Raw genomic sequence first — 24676 nt, forward strand, 5'->3', positions numbered from 1 at the left:
AAAATTTTGCCTATAAATATACTATTATAAACCCTATTTTTGCCTCAACCAAAAATATTTACAAAACCCTAATTCTCTCCATCTCCTCCTCCTTCATTACATCGTTTTCTTGGTGGATACCGGTGGGGTGCTTCACACTTGAGGAGCAGCTGCTAAGGATCTCCGTTCATCGTTCTTGGATCGCTATTAAAGACATCCATCTTTCCATTAACGTAAAGCTTCTTAAGGTAAACACACTGAACTACGAATTAAATATTATTTTTTCGCATGGATCCTGCGGAGGGTTTCGGTTTTTTTTAAGATTTAAATTTACGTTTTCGGTGCGTTTATGTGCTAAAAACCCTTCATTAAGTACCTTTTCAGCCAAGGTATCCTTTTGGGAAGATACCTGGGAGGTCATAGTTGTCTCAGTAGGGGTACTGCTTTGCTTAGAAGGAGACAAAGTCGTGAGTTCACTCATAGTACCTTCCTTATTTGCCGCATCTAGTGTAGTTTCTCCCTTTTCACTCATAGGATCCTTACACACCAGGGTTTAGGCTAAGGGATTTTGGGAAGTTTGTATGGGCTCTAGAGGGAAAAAATTTCACTACCTCTCCTATCTTCTTATTCCTCAAGAAGTTGTGCATGGAAGTCACTAAGGTATAATAAATCAATATCTACTAAATCATCAAAAGTTGCACTTTAAGAAGATTCAATCATACTTGTGAGATCTACCCTACAGACATCTGTTTCTGATTGTATGGGCATAAAATCTTCTTGTTGTTGTTCAGCAGCTTCAGGTTGTATAAGCTCTTCTGGATGTCCAGCAATGACAGGTTGTTGATCAATTTCCATTTGTTAGGCTTCAGCTTCAGGCTGTGGAACACTTTGCTGAGCACCCTGTAGACTTGTACTAACTTCAGCTTGATGTGTAACCTCAGATTTCCGAGCAATGTTAGTAAAGTACTATTGTATGAAGTCTGTCAAATGAATAGGGTTATTGTTGGGATAAGGTGTAATAACCCCAATTATTTGGAATATTTTTTGTAACCCTTATGAATAATAACTTTTTGCTGATTATGCTGATTAAGAAAATTTTCATGGCACAATACTTAGGAGTACTGATATGGGAATTCTGAAATCGTATCAGTATTCCATAAAGTAAATAGGTGTATGTAAAGATCGTCAAAGTTCGAATTCGAACACTTTGGTTTTTTCCCGAAAATCCACCATACACCGAAAGAATTAAGTATAAGGTAACATGATTAAAAAGATTTAAATTCAAGGATAATCGGAGAGGATCATTAAAGGAATATAAAATATTAGGAAAGGTTTAGGAAAGCTCAAGTAATGAGATCCCGACATGATCTCTCAAATGGATAACGAGAATGGAAGTTAAGCGAATCGTAAAATAGATAAGCGACCAGATCGAGTGCTATTTCTATAAAAAAAGATTATTAGCCAAACAATTAAGCACTAATCAAGAGATTAGCAAAAAAAGAGGTCATCAAACTATAAAGTGTTGACAAATGGCAACAGGATGACATAAGCAAGGTTAACAAGATATTTAGCTAGGATGATTTATAGCCATGCAATTTAACCTTGATTAATTCAAGTTTAAGATTAACCAAGGTTAAACCACTATATAAATAGAAACCAAGGAAGCAAAGAAGCATTTCTTCCCCCCTTTTTTGCCATTCTTGCTCTCGGCCTCTTCTTAAAAGCAAGGAAAGAATTTTGCATGTCCAAGCTACACTCCTTGATAATTAGTAAGGTAATTATGTAAGCTTCTTGATGATTAGTTATGCATATCCTAGGAGATTAATCTTCCATTTCATTACCAATCATTTCTATTAAATCATTGAAGAAGATGATGAATAGTGCTTTCTAGAAATTAACTTTGTGGTCTTGATTTCTTTGGAAAGATCAAGCTATGATGAGGTTAGATCAAGTCTCCCTAGAAACTTCTTACACACCAAGGAAGGTATAATCTTCAAACCTTAGATTTTACTTTGAGTATTAGTGAGTTTTGTGGTTGGATTTGCACATAAGAAGCATGATCCATGTTTGTTAGTAGTTTGGTTTGATTTTAATGATTTAGTTAATGGATCTTTGTTATATTTAATGGATCTTGATTGTGGTTGATTGAGTTGAAAAATCTGGAGAGTATGGACTGAATTAGTATGGTTTAGATGAAGTATTGATGTGTTGGTGGTTGTGGATTGAATTGGTTGGTTTCGATGTCGTAAAAATATGGAAAACTCGTAAACATCGCCGTCATAACACCCATTTTCTTTTAGACTATTTATGCATAGGACCAGAGAACTCACTGACCAAACTGTAACTTTTCCCTGTTTATCTAGATCGTGTCGTAATCTTCGTTTTGGTATTTGGTTTGCTTAGATCTGATGTACGGTTTAGGATAAACAACCATTTTAAGTAACGGCATTTCGTGAACGAACCTTTACCCCTCTCTTAACTTCGAAACCTTATTTAGGCCCTTAAAAGACTAATTGGATTATGAAACAATTATGCAAGGTTAATTAGTCAGTTGGTAGAGTACTCGCGAAAAAGTCGCCTTAAAAAGTTAAACCGTTAATTTTATAACAATGGTGGAGTCACGGGTACTCGATCGACTAATGTAAATCATTAAGTGTAAAAGCGAACGTTAGGGTCTAAATGGTTAAAGTCTAGTTTCTTAAGCGACCGTGGTTTGATTCCAAATTATATGTTTTTATAGGTTACCAGACTCACACCAGGCCTTTTACCACCCCCGCTCGCTCAGGCAAGTTTTCTACCCGTATACTGTTGTTGTGACAAATATATGTATATGCATGATCTTCAGGTAAATGCATGAATGGTGTTTGGAAAATATTGCGATATATTGAAGCATGTTAATATGAGGTATACATATGCATGCCTGCTTTGAAATCTTGATATTACGTTATCAATTCAATTGTATATAACCGCATAATACCTATGCTAGAGATACTATACCTTGCGTATACCATTAGTCTAAGGCTTACGAGATGACTTTTATTTTCAAACCAGGAAATGATGTTCCCGAGTATATTATATAGTTTTGAAAATTATTGATCAAATGATAATTATTCGATAGTTTCTAAATTATAAATGATTATTATTTTGAATATTCATTTAAGATCTTATTTATGATATAATATTATCAATAAATATTACTTTGATTATTCGATTAAAGTTCTAACTTACATATATTTTATTATTTATTTAATGAATATTATTTGAATAATCTTTCAATAGTTTCAAATGAGTTTGATAAACGATTTAATTTATTTAAATCATTCATTTCCTAAAATTATTTTTGAAAAATGTTTTCAAACTATACCAAATGATTTCAAAAGTATAGAGCAGATCTCAAACCCGTTTTCAAATTTAAATATTTCCTTTCAAAGGGGATTAAAATACTCGCTCAAAATATAAGGGATCCGGCTCCGTGTAGTATTTTATTTTCACAACAAGGTTGCTGAAGTGATAAAGAAAGTTTTGATACTTGCCCACATTGGGGAAGTAGTTGATTATATAGTATCGTACCTATCAACAAGTTATTATACGCTCGTGGAATGTCGATTAATTTTGGATTCCAATTATAAGGATAGGATTCTTCAAGGAAGTGGAATGCTTCGGCACCTTATGTGCCAGAGTGAGTGTAAGAGGCTCTGGGGGCAGTCCATCAAAGTATAGGAGCCTGCGGGACGGTCCAACATATCTCCCTCATGTAGCCAGTGTGATGACCCAACGAAATTCGTCCTTCTACTAGTAGAGAATTATAGAGAGTGGTACATTTCCTGATCAACAAAGGTATCATGTTATTCCAGTGGTTTCCTTCTTATAAATGTATTTAAAAAAAACCTCGTGTCAACTTTCACACAGGGGTTCGAAAGAGTTTCTTTTCAAACAAATGAATTTTATACAAGTCTTTCCTTGTATCTTCATCGATATATGATGAATTATTGAAACTGATTCTTTTCTTGAACAGTAGTGGTTTTCCAATGAGTTTTATGAGATATATATATAAGTATTTTGGAGTATCTTGTAACTTCATCTTTTAAAACTTATATATAATATATGATCATCTTATGCATGATAGATTTTTAGAAAGTTATCTATTAAGAAAATTTTCTTTATTAAACACTATATATTATCTTGCGAGCTGCAATGCTCACTCTTACTTCATTTCTTTATCACACAATAACCAGTTAGGAAGGATGTCTGGACTCAAGCAGACCCAGCGCAAGAGCGTGGGAAGCTTCCCGCGTCTTCCGGTTGATTTCATAGCTGACACTGCTGCCGAGGTAGATCTATCGGTAGATCAAGCATTCTAATTTTGGGAATCAATTTATGTATAATTTTAACTTGTGTTGGATTTGGCAAAAAACTGTAAACTTATTAAGTAATCATTTTGGGTTTGTAATAACTATAAACTAATGGATTTCAACGACTTAATTTATTTCAATTTCATCTCTGAGACTATAACGTGTTGTAGAGTGTGTGTACTGTTGTGGGGTCACAATATATAGTTATTTATTTTGATTCAAGTTAAAGTATTATTAATGGAAAGAAAGACCGTGACGACCCGAATCCCCGATCCCAGATTTGGGGGTGTTATAGAAATGATATTAGAGATAAGCGTTATAAACCTCAGAGATGATGCGACGATATAATAATAAATTCACAAAGATAATAAGAACTCTTGCCAAGTTCATAGTCGGGCTACTTAAAGTAGTACTGACAACTAAAATTCTTACGGGAACTCTTATAAGTATCATGATAGTAACTTAGCTTGTTTAATGTGTAGGCGCACGAGGTAGAGAATCCATAAATGTATGAGAAGGAGCGCAATGAGGCATTGCTACGTGCTGAGGATCAGGTTAAGCCTGATGAGGATGTTGCTAAGGAGGACGACCCCTTGGAGGATACTGAGCCCCTTGTTGTTGAGGAGATTGATGAGGAAGATCCCTTGGAGGACACTGAGCCACTTATTGATGTGGATAATGAGGAGGACCCCTCGGAGGAGACAGAGCTAGAGGTTATTGAGATTTATGATGATGAAGACCCGGAGGAGGTCCCAGATGTTGAGGATGTTGAGACCCCTGCTGAGGAGCCGGTTGATGTTATTGTAGAGTATACTGGTACACACCTAGCCCCACTCCCTGTTGTCAGATCCCCTTCTCCTCCATCACTACCCTTGAGTCCTTATGATAATGGCCCCGAGACTCTTACTCTGGAGCCCATGCAGACTGAGGAGGCGCCCCTGACAGAGCCAGATTCCCCACCCCTTGACATGGCTCATAGGCAGTTCTTGTTGGTTCATGGCTTTGTTCATGATAGACTGAGTTCGCGGTTGGCCGTTGTTGAGGCTAGTTTGGGTGAGGCCAGGAGGGAGCTAGAGGCAGAGAGAGCTAGTAGACGTGCACTGGTTCATGAGATGAGAGCTACCATACCTCAATTTTTTAGGAGAGAGCTAACCAAGATCGAGCTTATGGTTCGTGCGAGGCTCTGATCACTTCATGGAGACAGACATGGCAGGATGTCCACGAGGCAGGCTAATTAAATTTTCCGTCGCGGTATGGGGAGAGTGTGGGAGTTGACCCGCTCTCATGATTGATTCAGGATCAGTGATGTAGAAGTCTGGTCATCTAGTTATTAGAGGCCATAGTAAGAGCCAATTTTCCGGGATAATTGACTTGTATATAGTATCCCTGTCTCTGACTAGACAGATAGACTCATGTATTTCACTTTTGGGCAGATGACTGTAGCACTATTATACTTTTGACCAGTTTGGACTATGTATTTCTCACATTCTGTATATATTTGTTTCCTTTCAGTTTAGTTCTGTTCCTTGGTGACAAGATCACTGTTTTATCTTTATTATTTCCGCACTTCTTGTTATTTGAACTGTCATATTTATATAGAACTGTGAAATACGTTCTCCATATTGTTGCGACTGTGTGTGGTACAATCTTATGCGTATGATTATGACCTGACATAAAACTGTTTTTAAATTTATCAGTAATATGCCGCCAAAAAGAATCAGAACTAGGCAAACCTTGGGTTTGAGGACTAAGGGAGCCATAACCAAGATGATAGAAACTAAGGACACAATGAAGAGGAAGACGAGGATTATGTTGAATTGACTCACAGTATGGATCAGAGGAAGAAACATTTGATGTTGGTAGATTTGAAATAGAGACTGAAGAAGGAGAAGCTGAGGTCGAGCAGCAGGTATCGAACCCAGGCATGGATCCCATGGGGCAGTTCATGCAACTACTGAGGCAGAATTTGGAATTTCAACTAAACTCACCACCTCAAGGAAACAATAAAGTTGTGGCAAACTCAATCAGGGCTTTTAAGTCCCTTAAGCCCCCTGAGTTCCACAGATCAACTGAACCTGTTGAGACATGAGCATGGATAAAGGAAATGGAGAAATCCTTTGAGATTCTGAGTAATGATGAGGCACGAAAGACTGTATTTGCTACTTATCTTTTAAAGGAAGAAGCCAACTACTGGTGGGAGGCCAACAAAAACATGGAGACATATGCTATCATAAACTGGGAGAGGTTCATTCAATTGTTTCTAGGGAAGTATTTCCCGAGGTTTATGCAGAGCCAGATGGAGCTCAAGTTCTTAGAGCTAAAATAGAATAACTTATCTATAGCAGATTGCGAGGCTAAATTCACCGAGTTGTCAAGGTTTATTCCGAATTTTGTAAACATTGAGGAGAAGAAAGCTAGGAGATTTCAGTAGGGACTGAAATAGTGGTTCCAGAATAGGGTGGCAATCCTTGAGCTTATAGACTATGCCACTCTGGTGCAAAAGGAAAAAATTGCAGAGGCAGAAAGTGAACATATACATAAGGAAAGAGAGAAGGGAAAGATTAAAAGAAAGAGCACGATTCTGGGCGGAGCCTCCACAGGAGGAGACGTTCCAAATAAGTTTAACCGGGGAGTAGTGTCCCTACCAGGGAGGAGTACTTGATTTAGATGACCCGCAAGTGGTAATGTGAGCCAGAGCGGCCAGAAATCAGGAGTGTTCCAATCCATCTCGACCCCCATATCTAGCTTGTAACAGTCATGGAAGGATGCGTTCCGGGGTGTGTAGGGTGAAAGCAATTACCTGATTTAAGTGTGTCTAGGAGGGTCACTACTCTAACAACCGTACTTTAGCAACCCCCGCGGTCAGCAAGGCTATCACCTATTTCCAGTATGGACGCCCGGGTCACTGAAGGAAGGATAGCCCAGTGAACAAACCAGCGGCTTCAGGAGTTAGCAAGGCTGCCTACAGTAAGCCACCTACTGCAAGAACTTTTAACATGACAGTTCAGGATCCCATGAGAGACTCATATGTGATATCATGTACCCTTTCTCTAAATTCAGTCAGTGCAAATGATTTATTTGATTCGGGCGCAACTAAATATTTTACATCGAGGGACTTTGCACATAAATTAAGACTTAAACCTGAACCCTTGATAGAACCCTTACAACTAGAAATAGCCAACCATGAGGTTATCCCTGTTAACCAGATTCACCCCTCCTGCGAGTTAGGCATAGGCGAAGAATCTTTTAGTGTTGATCTGATTCCTTTTAAAATAGGGGAATTTGACGTAATTTTGGGAATGGACAGGCTATCTAGCAATGGTTCTCAGATATACTGGAAAGGGAAGAAATTTAAGTTGAATATCCCAGGGAAGAAAGAAGTCATATTCAAAGGGAAGAGACAGATGCAGAAATTTTTGACCATGGCCCAGGCCAAGAAAATGCTATAAAAAGGAAGCGAGGCTTACTTAGCCTATGTGGTGGAAACCCAGAGGAAGGTGCCAACGTACAAGATATCCCGATAGTCAACGAGTTTGAAGATGTATTCCCATAAGATCTTCCAGGACTACCACCCGATAGAGTAATTGAATTTACTATTGAGTTTGCCCCAGGGATGGTGCCACTTTCGAAGGCACCATACCGGTTAAGCCCGTTAGAAATGAAGGAATTAGCTGCCTAATTACACAAACTACTGGAGAAGGGTATGATAAGACCCAGTGTGTCTCCTTGGGGAGCACCTGTATTGTTCGTTAAGAAGAAAGATGGGAGCATAAGACTGTGCATCGACTACTGAGAGTTGAACAAGCTAACCATAAAGAACATGTACCCATTACCCAGAATAGATGATTTGTTTAACCAGCTGAAGGATGCTGTCTACTTTTCCAAGATTGACATGAGAACTAGATACTATCAACTAAAGATTAAACATGAAGATATTCCAAAGATTGTGTTCCGTACTAGGTATGTGATAGGGATAAATAAATCCTGATTGTATAAATTGCATTAATTGTACAAGGTATGGGCTCCTAGGCCCAATAAGAATATGTATGACATTCAGACCAGAAAGGTTAACATGTCGATTAGGCCTGATGGACCAGATCAGGCCTGATGGAACAAAGAAGGCCCAAAAAACCATGATTATTTATTAATTTCATAATTAATAAATAAGGGAGAAAAACAGCTATTAAGATAAATCCTAGTGAGGATATAAATCCTTGTAGATTGGCCTCCAAGGAACCTCATGGGATAAGGAATCAGCTTTCTACTCCCTAGGACTCCTAAGTCTATCCTAATTCAGAGACTTGACCACCAAGTCTCCTATACCAAGTCCAATTCAAGGACTCCCACATCTATACAAGGGGCCTCACCCCACAGATCAGAACTACATTTTTTGACTTGATCCTTAGCAATCAGCAAGGTACGTAGGCATCTTGTTAAGGCAGATTGAGTCACGAAACACAAGAGCAGTCAAAATCGAGCCTTGAAGCTCACGTTCCTTATTATTAGATACAACAATTATATATATTAGTTTTAATCCATAACATTTGGCATCATCTGTGGGACAGCACAACAACAACCATGGCAAGAACACGGAGAACAACTAGTGCTCTGGAGGAAGGAACACCATCGGGAACAACCCAGATGATTTCGTCCACCGTGGAGATACCTCCCCATTCGACTTATGCATCTACTCAGGTGGAAACCCAGATAGGGGCAACTCAACCTCAGCCACAAGGGACGACTCCCCCGACTATTCAAGGTACGAATCCTCAAGTTCAACAAGTACATATACCTGTGAATTCTCGACCCGTCGGATATGAATATTCAACTGTTGTTACTACTAACCCCCCTTATGGGATGTCCCTTCCCCCCGAGGTTGGAGGAAGTGGATATGCTGGACGAAGTGAAGCACGAGGGTAATCGCCCCCCTATATAAGAGGTTTGGCTCCTATCCCCGAGGATCGGGAATTTTCTGGTCCTTACACTGAGAGAGACTCCGAATCTTCGGATGATGAAGTGGCCCCAAGAAGGAGGCGTCCTGGCAAAGAGCCAATGGCCGATGGAAGGCAACGCCCTCAAAGCACCCGAGGGGCAAATCCCCAAGAAGTGCAGGAAAGGATCAGGGCTCATGAGGCTGAGATCCAAAGGCTGAGGCGTGACTTGGAGGCTCACCAGACCACTAGACCCCAGATACCTCCTAGGGGGAGAAATCCTCCTCCTGTCATAGACCTGGATGGTCCAGTATGAAGAAGGGCTGTCGTCCCAAGAACTGATCCAAGCAATCTCCTTCCCCTTGGAGATCCTGATGATCCAACTCTACCTTTCACAGAAGAGATAATGAATGCCCATATCTCAAGGAAATTCAAGATGCCCATTATCAAAGCCTATGATGGCACGGGAGACCCCGCTAATCATGTTAGGACATTCTCTAATGCACTGCTGCTGCAACCCGTGAATGATGCTATAAAGTGTCGGGCCTTCCCTCAAACCCTGTCGGGTATGGCTCAAAGATGGTACAGTCGCTTGCCCCCAAACTCTATTGGATCGTTCAGAGAGTTAAGTCAGGCTTTTATTAAGCAGTTCATCAGTGGGAGAGTCCATGAGAAAAGTTCAGCATCTCTTATGAGTATTATGCAGGGAGCTAAGGAATCTTTGAAAGATTACCTGAATCGTTTTACAAAGGAGGCTTTAAAAGTCCCAGACCTTGATGATAAGGTAGCCATGATAGCATTGCAACAAGGAACTAGGGATGAGTTTTTCAAGATGTCCTTGGCCACATGTCCCCCTGAAAGCATGTTGCAGCTCCAAGAGAGGGCAGGGAAGTATATCAAGGTTGAAGAAAGCATGAGGAAGACCGTAGTAAGTAATGAGCCCACTGGAGGCAAGAAGCGAAAAACTGATCTGGAGTATATCGCTAAGGACAAGTATCCTAGAACCGAACAAAACCCTGATTTAACCCCCAAGAAGGGAGGACCTGGGCAAAAGTTCACCGAATACGCTAAGCTGAATGCTCCTAGAAGCCAAATCTTGATGGAAATCGAGAAGGATCGAGATATTCGTTGGCCTAAGCCCTTGAAGGCTGATCCCTCCAAGCTAGATAAGAGCAAGTATTACAGATTCCACAAAGATGTTGGCCATGACACTAATGAGTGTAGGCAATTGAAAGACGAAATTGAGTTTTTGATTCGAAAAGAAAGATGGAACAAGTATACTGGAGAAGGAGGGGACAGGAATAATAATGGAAGGAAGAACTTTAAAGATCGTAGGAGGGACCAAGACGATCAGGGGCGGAATCCCCAACCTAGAGGGCTGGTTATAAATGCAATTTTTGGAGGGCCGCGACCTCGAGGGCTTGTGATAAACACGATCTTTGGAGGTCCAACTGTTGCTGGATTGTCCAAGAATTCCAGAAAGGCATATACTAGAGAGGTTATGCATATTATTGGAGAAGCCCCGAAGAGGGACAAGACAGAAGTAACATTGGCTTTTGATGATTCTGACCTAGAGGGTGTAAAGTTTCCTCATGACGACCCGCTGGTCATAACACCAATAATAGGAAATAGCCCGATTAAGAGGGTCCTTGTGGATAATGGTGCTTATGTGGATATATTGCTCCACGATGCCTTTCTAAAGATGGGGTATAACGGCTCCCAGTTGACACCAACCGACATGCCGATATATGGATTTGCTGGAGTAGAATGTCCTGTGGAAGGAATAATCAAATTGCCAACCACCATAGGTACGGAACCAAGGCAAGCAACGCAGATATTGGATTTCGTGGTAGTAAAGGCAAGTTCAACTTATATTGCTATCATGGGAAGAACAGGGATACATGCCTTTAAGGCAGTCCCCTCTTTCTACCATTCAGTTATGAAATTTCCCACCCGAAACGGGATTGGAGAAGAGAGAGGAGATCAAAAAATGGCTAGAAGCTGTTATGTGGCCTCTTTGAGGGCAAATGGAGTCGGGGGCAGGTTCTTCCTATTGAGGATATGGATGTCCGAGAAAATGACGAGAAGAGAGGAAAGCCAGCAGAAGACTTGATTTCGGTTCCTTTAGACCCCGAGAATCCTGAGAGGATGACTTTCATTGGAGCCACATTAGAGGAGCCCCTTAGAGGGAAGTTGGTGAAATTTTTGCAAGAAAATAGTGATGTATTTGCATGGTCAGCAGCTGATATGCCAGGCATAGACCCGGAGCTGATTACTCACTAGCTAAATGTGGATCCAAGCCGGAAGACAGTGAAACAAAAGAAAAGAAATTTTGCCCCGGAAAGACAAGAGGCTATAAAACAAGAAGTAGAAAAACTCTTAGAGGCTGGTTTCATTGAGGAGATTCAATTTTCGGAGTGGTTAGCAAACCTTGTAATGGTGAAGAAGGCTAATGGAAAGTGGAGGATGTGTATAGACTTCATTGATCTGAATGATGCATGCCCTAAAGACTGTTTTCCATTACCAAGGATTGATACTTTGATTGATGCCACTGCTGGGCATGAGATGCTGAGTTTCATGGATGGATTTAGCGGATATAATCAGATTAAGATGCACAAGGATGACATTCCAAAGGTATCATTTATCACTGACTTTGGTGTTTATTATTATCTTGTTATGGCATTTGGTCTTAAGAATGCAGGAGCCACCTATCAAAGGTTGGTAAATAAAATTTTTAAGGACCTTATTGGAAAGACTCTGGAAGTCTATGTTGATGACATGTTAGTCAAGAGTCTAGTAAAGACTGATCATATAACCCATTTGAGGGAAGTTTTTGAGGTCCTGAGGTACCACAAGATGATGTTGAATCCTACGAAGTGTGCTTTCAGAGTAGGATCTGGAAAATTCTTGGGATTGATGGTCTCAAAGAGAGGAATTGAGGCTAACCCCGATAAAATAAAGGCAATCCTGGACATGGAACCACCAAAAACTGTCAAGGATGTTCAAAAGCTCACAGGAAGGGTCGCTGCGCTAGGACGATTCATCTCCAAGTCAAGAGACAAGTGCTTGTCATTCTTCAAGTCACTAAAGAACATCAAAGACTTTGTATGGAATGAGGAAAACCAGAAGGCATTCGAAGAGTTAAAGAAGTATATGGCTCAGGCCCCGTTGTTGGCCAAACCATATTTGAATGAAGTTTTATTCTTGTACTTGGCTATTTCAGAGAGCGCCTTGAGCGCGGTGTTGGTTAAGGAGGAGCTAAAAGTCCAGAAACCCGTGTATTATGTCAGCAAAATTCTGCATGGTGCTGAATTGAATTATTCAACTATTGAGAAATTTGCTCTAGCCTTGGTAATGGCTTCGAGAAAACTGCGTCCTTACTTTCAGGCTCATCAGATTGAGGTGCTAACGAATCAGCCACTGAGAAATATCATTCACAGTCCCAAAGCAAGTGGGAGATTGATTAAGTGGGCAATAGAGTTGGGAGAGTTTGATCTCAAGTATAAGCCACGTACGGCCATTAAAGCCCAGGCACTAGCTGACTTCGTGGTGGAATGTACCATACCCAACCAAGAAGTCGGGGGGCAGGAAGATACCGTACCTCAAGACAAGGGAGTCGATAATAGGGATAAAGAGAAGGATGATAAGGAGAAAGAATACTGGGTTCTCTATTTTGATGGAGCATCAAAAACAAATTCCAGTGGAGCAGGGTTGGTTTTGTAAAGCCCAGATGGGTTCTTAATTGAGTATGCTATGAAGCTAGACTTCCCAACCACAAATAATGAGGAAGAATATGAAGCCCTGATAGCTGGCCTTGGTCTAGCTGGGACACTTAGAGTCAAAAACTTAAAGGTCCGTGGAGACTCGAAGCTGATCATATCCCAGGTAAAGGGGGAATTTGAGGCAAGGGATGATACGATGGCTAAGTATGTCCGCCTAGTAAGGGCTGTGATGACCCAATTTAATGAATGCCATGTTGAACACATTCCAAGGGAAGAAAATGCTAAGGCAGATGTACTATCAAAGTTTGCTTCATCTGAGATAGAAGAAAGTTCAGGAAGTGTGTACTTCCATGTTTTGAAGACACGAAGCATAGATGTTAAGCTTGTGGCTCCCATAGGCCTGGGGACGTCATGGATTGATCCCATCAAGGCTCACATTCAAACTGGTTGGCTGCCAAGCGATGCAACTGAAGCACGGAATTTAACTATTCGAGCACTAAGGTACTCTTTGATAGATGGGATTCTTTACAAAAGATCTTTCGTGGTTCCTTACTTGAGGTGTCTCAGGCCCGATGAGGCACGCTTGGCTCTTGAAGAAGTGCATGAAGGTATTTATGGACAACACTTGGGGGGTAGGGCCTTGGCTCATAAGATAACTCGTCTAGGCTTTTATTGGCCAGAAATGATGGCTGATGCCAAAGAATATGTGAAGAAGTGTGACCGCTGTCAGAAGCATGCACCTGTTGTTAGACAACCTCCCGAGATGCTGACATCTATCAACTCGCCCATTCCCTTTGCTATGTGGGGGATGGATATCCTGGGGCCTTTCCCTATGGCCACGACACAAAGGAAGTTTCTGATTGTAGCCATTGATTATTTCACCAAGTGGATTGAAGCCAAACCCTTGGCCAAAATCACAACTAAGCAGGTTGCACAATTCCTGTGGGAAAACATTATGTGCCGATATGGAATTCCCCGTATCCTAGTCACTGATAATGGAACACAATTCAACAACGAGGAATTCAAGAAGTATTGTGAAGAAAATGAAATTGAGTTACGGTTCACCTCTGTGGCTCACCCACAAGCCAATGGGCAAGCGGAAGTAGCAAATCGAATAATCCTGGATGGACTAAAGAAGAGGATCGAGAAGTCAAGAAATAATTGGGTGGATGAGATACTTCCCATATTATGGGCCTATAGGACTACCTGTAGAGTCACGACAGGAGCGACTCCCTTCATGTTGGCATATGGGGCAGAAGCAGTAGTTCCAGTGGAGATATCACATTCCTCTCCAAAGATTCAGGCTTTCAATGCAGAAGAAAATGAAGAAGGGCAGAGGTTAGCTCTGGATCTAATTGATGAAGTGCGAGATAAGGCACATGCAAAGATAGTAGAATATCAGAAAAAGGCTTCATTCTACTACAACCTAAGGGCTAAAGAAAGGTTTTTCAAACAAGGTGATCTAGTCTTGAGGAAGATAGAAGCATCTGGTGTAGGACAAAAAGGGAAGCTTGCCCCAAATTGGGAAGGGCCGTACAAAGTCAAGAGTGTTCAAGGTAGAGGAACCTACAAGCTAGAGACTATAGATGGTTTTGAAGTCCCAAGAACTTGGCATGCACAAAACCTGAAGGTTTACTATGTGTAGGGCAGCTGGATACGATTCTCACTCGTCAGGATGGCGAGTAGGTTGAAAAGTACCTTGAAGCTTTGGTTGCTTAGGATTTATATGTTTTAGTTTTATTACGAAGTTTATTAAGACTTGTGTAAGGGACGAATCCCAAACAATTTTATGAAATTCATGAGTTCTTCAAAGTATGTTTATGGCCTAACAAATAAAAACCAAATGCATGGATGCAAGCATAAAAGGTGATAAACAAAATAGATCGGACAAATATTACAAGAAGTTCGATAAATAAAGTCTCAAAAATAAGACAAGCCACGCAGGGCTGAAAAAGCTCTAAGGAGCTGAGGTACCCTCGGCATCCATATCATCGTCCTCTCCGCTCTCGCTGGATGTCTCTGTCGTCTCGGAGGAGGAGGAAGAGCTATCGTCCTCAGCAGGTCTGGAAGAAGAATCGGGAGGAGGAAGGAGTGGATCCTGAAGAACATGATCCGAGACAACTACTCGGGTATGAAACCTCTGTAGCAAAGCCTCGTCATCAGGGCAGACATAGTCCGCCGGGTTAATATCAGGACAAGCCTCGTTCACGGTCCCAAGGGCCGTGTCCCAACCAGTCCTAAAAAACCCGGGAAAGACTGAATCATCCCTAATCCTCATGGATTGGGCAAACTCCTCTGAGTCCAGATAGTTGTCTATAGATTTATCCTTTTCTGCCCGAAGTACCACCAGCTCGGCGTTAGACTCTCCGAGTTCCTCCTCCTTGCGCTTGAGCTTCTTCTCCAGGGTAGCATACTTCTTCTGTTGCCTCCTAAGGGCATTATCGGCCTTATCAGAAGCCCGCTTCCATGACTCGGCTTGCCTCACAGCGCCTTGAAAATAGGCGTTAGACTGAAACAAAGCAATCAACAAAGTATAAGGCAAGAAAATGCTACAAGAACGAAAGATAAGTTCAAAAGAGAGAAGGCATACCGAAGCCAGAGACTGAGCTCCCATGAGCTTAATCCTCTCAAGGTCAGGGGTGGCCACCACATCAGTAAAGTCCTTGGGAGTCACGCTATGGTAGGACCAATCCCAAGCATGCTTCGTGGATCCAACCACGGTATCCCCTCGGCGAAATCCCCAGAGAGGCTGGAAGGCACCTGTAGCAGCAGCAGCAGGAACAACAGCAGTGATGGGAGCGTTGTGGCCCTCAGCTACTTCAGTTGAAGCCTCCCCCATAGGCTCCTTGTGTTTTCTCAAGAAGCTAGGCTCTGTGGCCTTCCCTCGGGTGTCCAGGCCTGCAAGGCGAGCTTTTTTCATCCTAACAGTCTCTTCAACGAGAGGTACATTGTCCTCGTTGATCTCCTTAGCAGCTGTAAAACAAAGCAAAAAACAAAATAAGTGGTGTTAATAATGCATGAAATGAAATAAAGTTGAGAAGGGAAGAAAAATACCCTGTTGAGAAACAGAGGATAGTCCCACGTGAATGAGGGAGAACTCCTCTAAGAGAGTCCAGCTGGTAGTAGTGCCATCGTCCTGACTAAGCCCATTATAAATAATAGTTTCCTCGGGAGTTAAGTGAATGGATTTGAGGCTACCATCGCTAACCTTCCCGAAGGAAGATCGGAAGAGTGTGCCCCAGTCGCCATTCTCCCAACGTAACCCAACGAAACTATTCCTCCAATTTTGATTGTTATCAGGAATGGAGGCGCTGTTAAAGATATGTTTACTTTTGGGTCTTTGCTTAACATAGACCCAACCACAAATGCTGGAAGAGCTATTATAGCACTGAAAGACCTTCCTAAAAACAGCTACAGAAAGAGGAAAGCCCTCCCTAAGGCAACAGACCATAAAACATAAAATGTTCCTCCAAGCGTTTGGAGGAAGCTGACACGGGTTGATTTGTAAATCAGCTAAAAGATGAGGAATAAAAGGGTGGAAAGGAAACCTAAGCCCATCATTAAGGGCATCAGTGTAAATAAAGAGAGTGTCGGGTCTCCAGTGGCAAGTACGGTCACCACCAGAGACTGGAACTAATCTAAGAGGAGGAAGGACGTTATAACGTGCATTTAGTTTATCGAAATCTATATTGTGCCAAGTATTACAATGATTAAAAGAATCGAGATGTGCAGTGGTGGGATATTCATCCCCCTAGTGTTAATCATATCGATTAAAGACATATACGAAGAACGGATCTCGATATCCTTACCTCGTTTTGAAGTCGAGGCTATTTTGGCCGCCATCTCGGAATTCTTATCAGCCATTAGCAAGCTGGAAAAAGCCTGAAGGAGAGGTTGGAAAGCTAAAGGAGGGGATTGGAGAGAGGAGAAGGTTAGAAAGTTTGAGGAAGGAGTAGAGAGGTAAAATGAGAGGTGTGAGGAAATCACACTCTCAACCCACCTTTATATAGCCAAGGAAGGGGGTAATGGGCCTTAAAAAGCCCATTTGGGCCCAAAAATAAGAAGGTTCTGGAATTATCCAGAGAATTCTAGTAAAAATCAAAAGAAAAAATTGATTTTTTCAAGATCCTAGAAGAATCCAGAAAGATATTAGAAGAGTTTGGAATTTGGGCTCAGAAATGATGCCCAATTCTAGAAAAACCTTGAAAAAATCAAGCCCAGTTAAGGGCCCAAGTGTTTAAAAAGCCCAGTTAAAAACAAAAGTTAGCCCAATAAGGGAGGGGCCCAATTAGCTAAAAACCCATTGAAGGGTTGGTCCCAGAAAATTCAGCCCAAATTAAGGGCCCAGGTCAAAATAAATATTCTGAACTCTTGACCCCATTCGATCAGGACTTGCACCAAGATCCTAGCTGAATGCATTGAGGTCGAATTTCCTTCGACCAAGGCTGAAAAAGGGGCTAATTCGGTCAAGAAAAGAATTCTGACCAAAATTCTTGGTCGAAAATACCGGAATAGTTTTTAACCCTGCTTCTTGACCCAGCTCGACCAGAAATCATAAGAATTCCTGATCGAAATGCTTGAGGTCGAATAAAATTCGATCAAGGCTCAAAAACAGACTTAATTCGATCAGGATTTAGATCCATTCGACCAAGAAACACAAAGAATTCCTGATCGAAAACATCAAGATCGAAATCTTGTCGACCTGAACAACCAAAGATGGTTAATTCGGTCAAAAAACAAGAATCCTGACCGAAAGGGAAGAAAATCCTAGTTAAAAAAAAAGTTGGGGGGAGGAAATCCTGTCCGAAATTTGACCAGGATTCCTGATCGAATGTACCCTGCTCGAAATCCAGTCGATCAAGGCATACTGAAGGTTAATTCGACCAGGATCCTGGTCGAATGGATTCCTGGTCGAAATCTGTATTAAAAAAAAAGAGAAAAAAGGAAAAAGAAAGAAAAATTCTTGGAAAATTACAGAAAAATAAGGAAATTCCTTAAAATATTTTCTGAAAAATGCTAATATTTTCAGAAATAAGGAATAAATCCAGAAAATTAGGGATGAATCCCAGAAAATTAGGGAAAAATCCAGATGATTAAGGATAAATCCCAGAAAATTAGGGAAAAATCCATAAATTAAGGATAAATCCCAGAAAATTAGGGAAAAATCCAGAAATTAAGGGAAAATCCCGGAATTAAGGGAAAAATTCCTGGAAATTAAGATAATTCCTGAACAAAAGGAATAATCGTTGTAAACGTGTAGGTCGCTCCACACTTTACGCAAAAATGAAACCCTGTAAGGGAATGAATAGACTTAACTTCTGCGAAACCTAATCAATGTTTCCCAAAAGTTGGAGGGCAAATGATAGGGATACATAAATCCTAATTGTATAAATTGCATTAATTGTACAAGGTATGGGCTCCTAGGCCCAATAAGAAGATGTATGACATTCAGACCAGAAAGGTTAACATGTCGATCAGGCCTGATGGACCAGATCAGGCCTGATGGAACAAAAAAGGCCCAAAAAACCATGATTATTTATTAATTTCATAATTAATAAATAAGGGAGAAAAACAGCTATTAAGATAAATCCTACTGAGGATATAAATCCTTGTAGATTGGCCTCCAAGGAACCTCATGGGATAAGGAATTAGCTTCCTACTCCCTAGGACTCCTAAGTCTATCCTAATTCAGAGACTTGACCACCAAGTCTCCTATACCAAGTCCAATTCAAGGACTCCCACATCTATATAAGGGGCCTCACCCCACAGATCAGAACTACGTTTTTTGACTTGATCCTTAGCAATCAGCAAGGTACGTAGGCATCTTGTTAAGGCAGATTGAGTCACGAAACACAAGAGCAGTCAAAATCAAGCCTTGAAGCTCACGTTCCTTATTATTAGATACAGCAATTATATATATTAGTTTTAATCCATAACAGTATGTGCAGTATGAGTTCTTGGTAATGTCCTTTGGATTAACCAACGCCCAACAACTTTCATAGATCTAATGAATAGAGTGTTTAAGAAGTACTTAGATAATTATGTGATAGTTTTTATTTATGATATTTTGATCTACTCAAGGACCGAGGCAGAACATGCAGAGCATTTGAGGATAGCTCTAGGAATACTCGGAGGAGAACAGTTGTATGGCAAATTCTTGAAGTGTGAATTCTGGCGGAACGAAGTACAGTTTTTAGGACATGTAATCAATAAGGAAGGAGTATTGGTCGACCCTCCAAGATAGAGGCAGTCTCAAATTGGGAAAGGCCAACCACACCTAGAGAGGTAAGAAGTTTCATAGGATTGGCCGGATACTACCGAATGTTTTATCAAAATTTTGCGAAGATCGCAGCCCCATTAACCCAATGGACTCATAAGACATAGAAGTTTGAATGGACAGAGAAATACGAGCATAGCTTTCAATAATTGAAGAAGAGATTGGTGACGTCCCCTATTTTGGCGTTGCCGAATGTAAAAGGAAATTTTGTGATATATAGTGACGTATCGCTCAAAGGATTAGGGTGCGTGCTTATGCAGCACGGCAAGGTAATTGCGTATGCGTCGAGACAACTGAAGGAATACAAAATTCGATATCCTATCCATGATCTTGAGCTCGTGATAAAACTTTTTACCTTAAAGATTTAGAGGCACTACTTGTATGGAGAGAAGTGTGAGATTTTTACATACCATAAGAGCCTCAAGTACATTTTTACGTAGAAAGAGCTCAACATGCACCATAGGAGGTGGTTAGAGCTAATCAAGGATTATGATTGTGAGATTCTCTATCATCCAGGGAAAGCCAATATGGTGGTTGACACACTTAGTAGGAAGGGGAGACTCAAGATGATAATATCTTCGGAAGAATTGATAAGAGATTTTGAGAAAATGGAAATATAAGTGAGAGTAACCGGAGCCGGTACCGAAAAGCTGTTTGAAATTGCAATGCAGCCAGAGTTATTGGAGAATATCAGATTATGCCAATAACAAGTGATGAATGAAGGAAAAGAGTCAATGAATGGAGAAGAGATCCATACCGAAAGAGATGATAAAGGAATAATGAGGTATTTTTGGGTTTCAAATCTTCAAGAGCTTAAAGACGAGGTTTTACTTAAAAGTCATAGCCCAAGGTATTCTATTCACCCGAGGAGCACCAAGATGTATAGGGATTTAAAGGAATACTACTGGTGGCCCAACATGAAAAGAGACGTCACTGAATGGGTAAGCAAATGTTTGACTTGCCAGAGAGTAATGGCAGAACACCAGAGACCCAGTGGACTTCTACGACCCTTAGAGATTCTTGAATGAAAATGGGAACATATAGCTATGGATTCTGTTGTAGGCTTGCCAAGAACCAAATCCAATTATGATGCTATATGGGTAATTATATACCGACTAACAAAGTCGGCTTACTTCATTCTAATAAATGAGAGATACACAGTCAATAGACTGGTGGACATTTACCTAAAAGAAATAGTAACGCGACATGGAGTTCTGACGTCCATTGTCTCAGACCGAGACCCAAGATTTAACTCCAGATTTTGGAGGAGTTTTAAGAAATGTGCGGGAACCAAACTGAACATGAGTACCGCTTACCATCCCCAGACGGATGGGTAAAGTGAAAGGACCATCGAGACGCTAGAAGATATGTTGAGAGTCTGTGTAATAGACTTTAAAGGAAGTTGGGATGATCACATGCCATTGATCGAATTTTCTTATAATAATATCTTCCATGCCAACATCGGAATTCCGCCTTACGAGGCCCTGTACGGAAGAAGGTTCAGATCTCCCTTATACTGGGATGAAGTTGGAGTGCGTAAGATGCTCGGGCCCGAAGTGGTCCAAAAGACCAAATATATAGTGGATCTAATCACAGTTAGTAGCCCAAGACCAATATAAAAAGTATGATGATTTAGCCTGAAGGACAAGGAATATGAAGTAGGGGACCTAGTATTGTTAAAGGTATCCCCTTGGAAGGATTGATGAGATACGAAAAGAAAGGAAAGCTAAGCCCAAGATACATCAGACCTTTTGAGATACTAAGACGTATTGGGAAGTTAGCTTACGAGCTAGCCCTACCCCTGAACCTACAACAAGTTCATAACGTGTTCCTGATAAGTGGCATTTTACACCACTTAGAACGTCTTAAAATGGCTTAAATTGGTGTCTTGAAATCAAGTATTTTGTGTATTTGATGCATTTTTCTAGTGTTTATGCATTTCAGGGTAATAGTTGCATTTCGGGGGAGGAATCATCAAGAATAAGCCTTGGCATGTGTTCACCATTGCGAGAGGAAAGGAATGGGCAGATTACGGCGAAGACACGGAGCAAGCTTGGAATTTTTCTAGTAGGGTCCTGCGCGCCCGCGCAGCAATGCTGAGCGGCCGCGCAGCAGCCTGCGCGCCCGCGCAGATATGCTGAGCGGCCGCGCAAGGTCGGGGAAAAAGCTGAATTATTTTAGACTTCTACTTCTGTGTGGCTTCCAACTTCTATGTAATCTGAGTTTAATGGGACTATTATATAGGTAGATTTGAGACGTTTTCATAGAGAGTATTAAGGAGATTATGTTTTAGATTGTGTTTTACGCAAGAAGCAAAGGAGATAAGGAAGAAGACCGATTTAGCACACCGCAACGAAGAGGAAGTATATATTCTTGTGATTCTTGTTTCGTTGTAACGTTGGATGCTAGTTTTCTTGCTTTGACTTATTTACTCTTGTGACGTACTCTGTTTTAATATAATTAGTGTAGTTATTATTTTCTTGTGTTGTTTGTCATGATTTCATATGAACCCATGATGGCGATAAGTTCTATTATGGGCTAATCGTGATCATGGGGTTACAACGGATTTATTATGGAATTCTTTAGTTAATTATTTAATACTTTAGTGTGTGATGATTGCATGATATCTAGTATTGGTTGTGCGTATTCGTCTTATGTGCATCGCGAACATATAAGATAGGGTGTTAATCTCTTGTGAAGCGACGATGGATCTTGAGATTTAGAACTTGCCATGCTAGCATAGGTTCATGTACGTTGTGCATGATTAGTGGGTAACTCTAACAGTTTTATTTGCCCTATGTAATCAAAAGAAATAACTTGTGCTTAAATCGTTGTGTTGTCAATTTCTGTAGACATATAGGAACTCAACATAATTGATGACTATTCAACTTCTATCTTAATTGTGGATGTTTGGTAGAATGGTATTAGTACAACGAAAGTTGGCTTTTATCAGTTTTGTGTTATTCGATTAATATCATCACTGTCACATGCTAAAGGTAATAACAATGGCTATAGAAGGAAGTAATAATGAAGTTGTGATCTCATGGGTGTTTTATTATTGATAATTTGAAGTGTTAGTTAAGTGGTTAATTAAGTAGTTAATTATAGTTAATATTTGATCAACAATTTTAAGTGTTATTATCTTAACATTGAAAAGTAATCATACCTTGGTGAGTGAGTTTAATTAGACAATAAATTAGTCTGAGTCTCTGAGGGATCGAACTAGAAAGTATTCTATATTACTTGCGAACGCGTATACTTGCGTGAATATTAGCGCGTGTTTTCGCCCTAACAAGTTTTTGGCGCCGCTGCCGGGGACTCGGCGTATTTGTTTATTTTATGTGCTTACCATCATTGGTCATTAGGACTCAGTGATTAGGACGTAATAGTTACTTACTCTTTTCGGTTGTGTTTCAGGTACTTTAGCAAGCGTTTATGCAAACTCGTTCTCATGCTCGCAAGAGGACTTTAGATACAGCTGAGGAGACAGACGAAGTTCTTGATATTCCGGAGAAGTTAGATTTTGAGGATTCGAATTCAGGAGCTGAGCAGAAAGAACCAGTAAACATGGGAGATCGTATTGTTCAAGCTGATCCAGCTCTTATGGATTTTTCTTGGCCTAAAATTGATGATATTCAGTCAAGCATCCTTCATCCGGCTATTCAAGCTAACACCTTTGAAATCAAGCCGGGCACTATTCAGATGGTGCAGAATTTTGTTTCTTTTGGAGGAGCGGCAACTGAAGACCCCAACATGCACATAAGAAATTTTGTCGAGATCTGCAGCACTTTTAAGTATAATGGCGTGACTGATGAGGCTATCAAGTTGAGGCTTTTCCCATTCTCACTGAGGGATAAGGCTAAAGACTGGTTACATTCTGAACCAGCTGGGTCCATCACTACGTGGCAAGATCTTGCGCAAAAGTTTCTGGTGAAGTTTTATCCAATGGCAAAGACTGCTGCTATGAGGAGTGCTCTTACTCAGTTTGCGCAGCAACCTACATAATCTATGTGCGAGGCTTGGGAACGCTACAAGGAAATGTTGAGAAAATGTCCACATCATGGAATGCCGGATTGGATGGTGATCACTGGTTTCTATAATGGTTTGGGGGCCCAATCTCGGCCCATGCTCGATGCAGCAGCTGGAGGCGCCTTATGGGCTAAAAGCTATACTGAGGCGTATAATCTTATAGAGACGATGGCTGCAAATGAGCATCAAAACCCAACTCAGAGGATGACGTCAGGCAAGGTAGCAGGTATTCTGGAAGTTGATGCAGCCACCGCTATTGCAGCCCAGCTCCAAGCACTATCAATGAAGGTCGATTCTCTGGCTACGTATGGAGTTAATCAAATAGCTATGGTTTGTGAGCTTTGTGCAGGTTCTCATGCCACGGATCAGTGTTCTCTTGTCAACGAATCTGTTCAGTATGTGAATAATTATCAGTGACAACAGCAGCCTGTGCCAGTGACCTATCATCCTAATAACAGAAATCATCCAAATTTCAGCTGGGGGAATAATCAGAATGCGATTCAGCCAACATATCAGCAAGGAGTGAGTAAACAATTTACCCCACCTGGATTCCAGCAACCAAAGCAGTATGCTATAAGGCAATCATATCCTCAACAGGGAAGTGCAGCTGCACCTACTAGTGCTGATTTTGAGGAACTTAAGCTGTTGTGTAAGAGTCAGGCGGTTTCTATCAAGACCTTGGAAAATCAAATCGGTCAATTAGCCAATGCAGTGCTCAATCGTCAACCTGGCACTCTTCCCAGTGACACGGAAGTACCAGGCAGGAAGGAAGCTAAAGAGCAAGTCAAGCCTATTACCTTAAGGTCTGGAAAAGTAGGTGATGCTGAAAAGGCAAAAGAAGTCGAAGCTGAAGTTAGAGATGAAGAATCTAAGCAAAAGGAGAAAGCGGCGGAACCAAGGAAGACTACTGTTGAACACACTCTGCCTGAGGCTAATATAGGGGAGAAATAGCTCTATCCTCCACCACCTTTTCCTAAGAGATTGCAGCAACAAAAGCTGGATAGACAGTTCGGGAAGTTTCTGGAGGTGTTCAAGAAACTTCACATCAATATACCTTTCGCTGAGGCTCTGGAACAAATGCCTAGTTATGCAAAGTTTATGAAGACTATTCTTTCAAGGAAGGTGAAACTGGATGACCTTGAAATCGTTGCTCTCACGGAAGAATGCAGCGCTGTTCTGCAGCAAAAGTTACCGCCAAAACTGAAAGATCCAGGAAGCTTCACCATTCCTTGCACCATTGGCAATCTAACTTTTGACAAGTGCCTTTGTGATTTGGGAGCAAGCATTAATCTAATGCCTTTGTCGATCTTTAAAAAGCTGGATCTGCCTGATCCAAAACCCAGATACATGTCGCTACAATTGGCTGACCGTTCCATTACTTACCCA

At 41.0% G+C, this 24676-nt stretch overlaps 1 non-coding gene across 1 annotated transcript; it reads right to left on the reverse strand.

Moving 5' to 3' along the window:
- Positions 1-23221: 23221 nt before the first annotated feature.
- On the reverse strand, positions 23222-23328 carry LOC141699098 (small nucleolar RNA R71). Its single transcript, XR_012565585.1, has one exon. It is a non-coding gene; the product is annotated as a small nucleolar RNA R71 (small nucleolar RNA).
- Positions 23329-24676: the final 1348 nt, after the last annotated feature.

This window comes from Apium graveolens, chromosome 11 (assembly GCF_009905375.1).
Source record: "Apium graveolens cultivar Ventura chromosome 11, ASM990537v1, whole genome shotgun sequence".
NCBI classification, from domain to species: Eukaryota; Viridiplantae; Streptophyta; class Magnoliopsida; order Apiales; family Apiaceae; genus Apium; species Apium graveolens.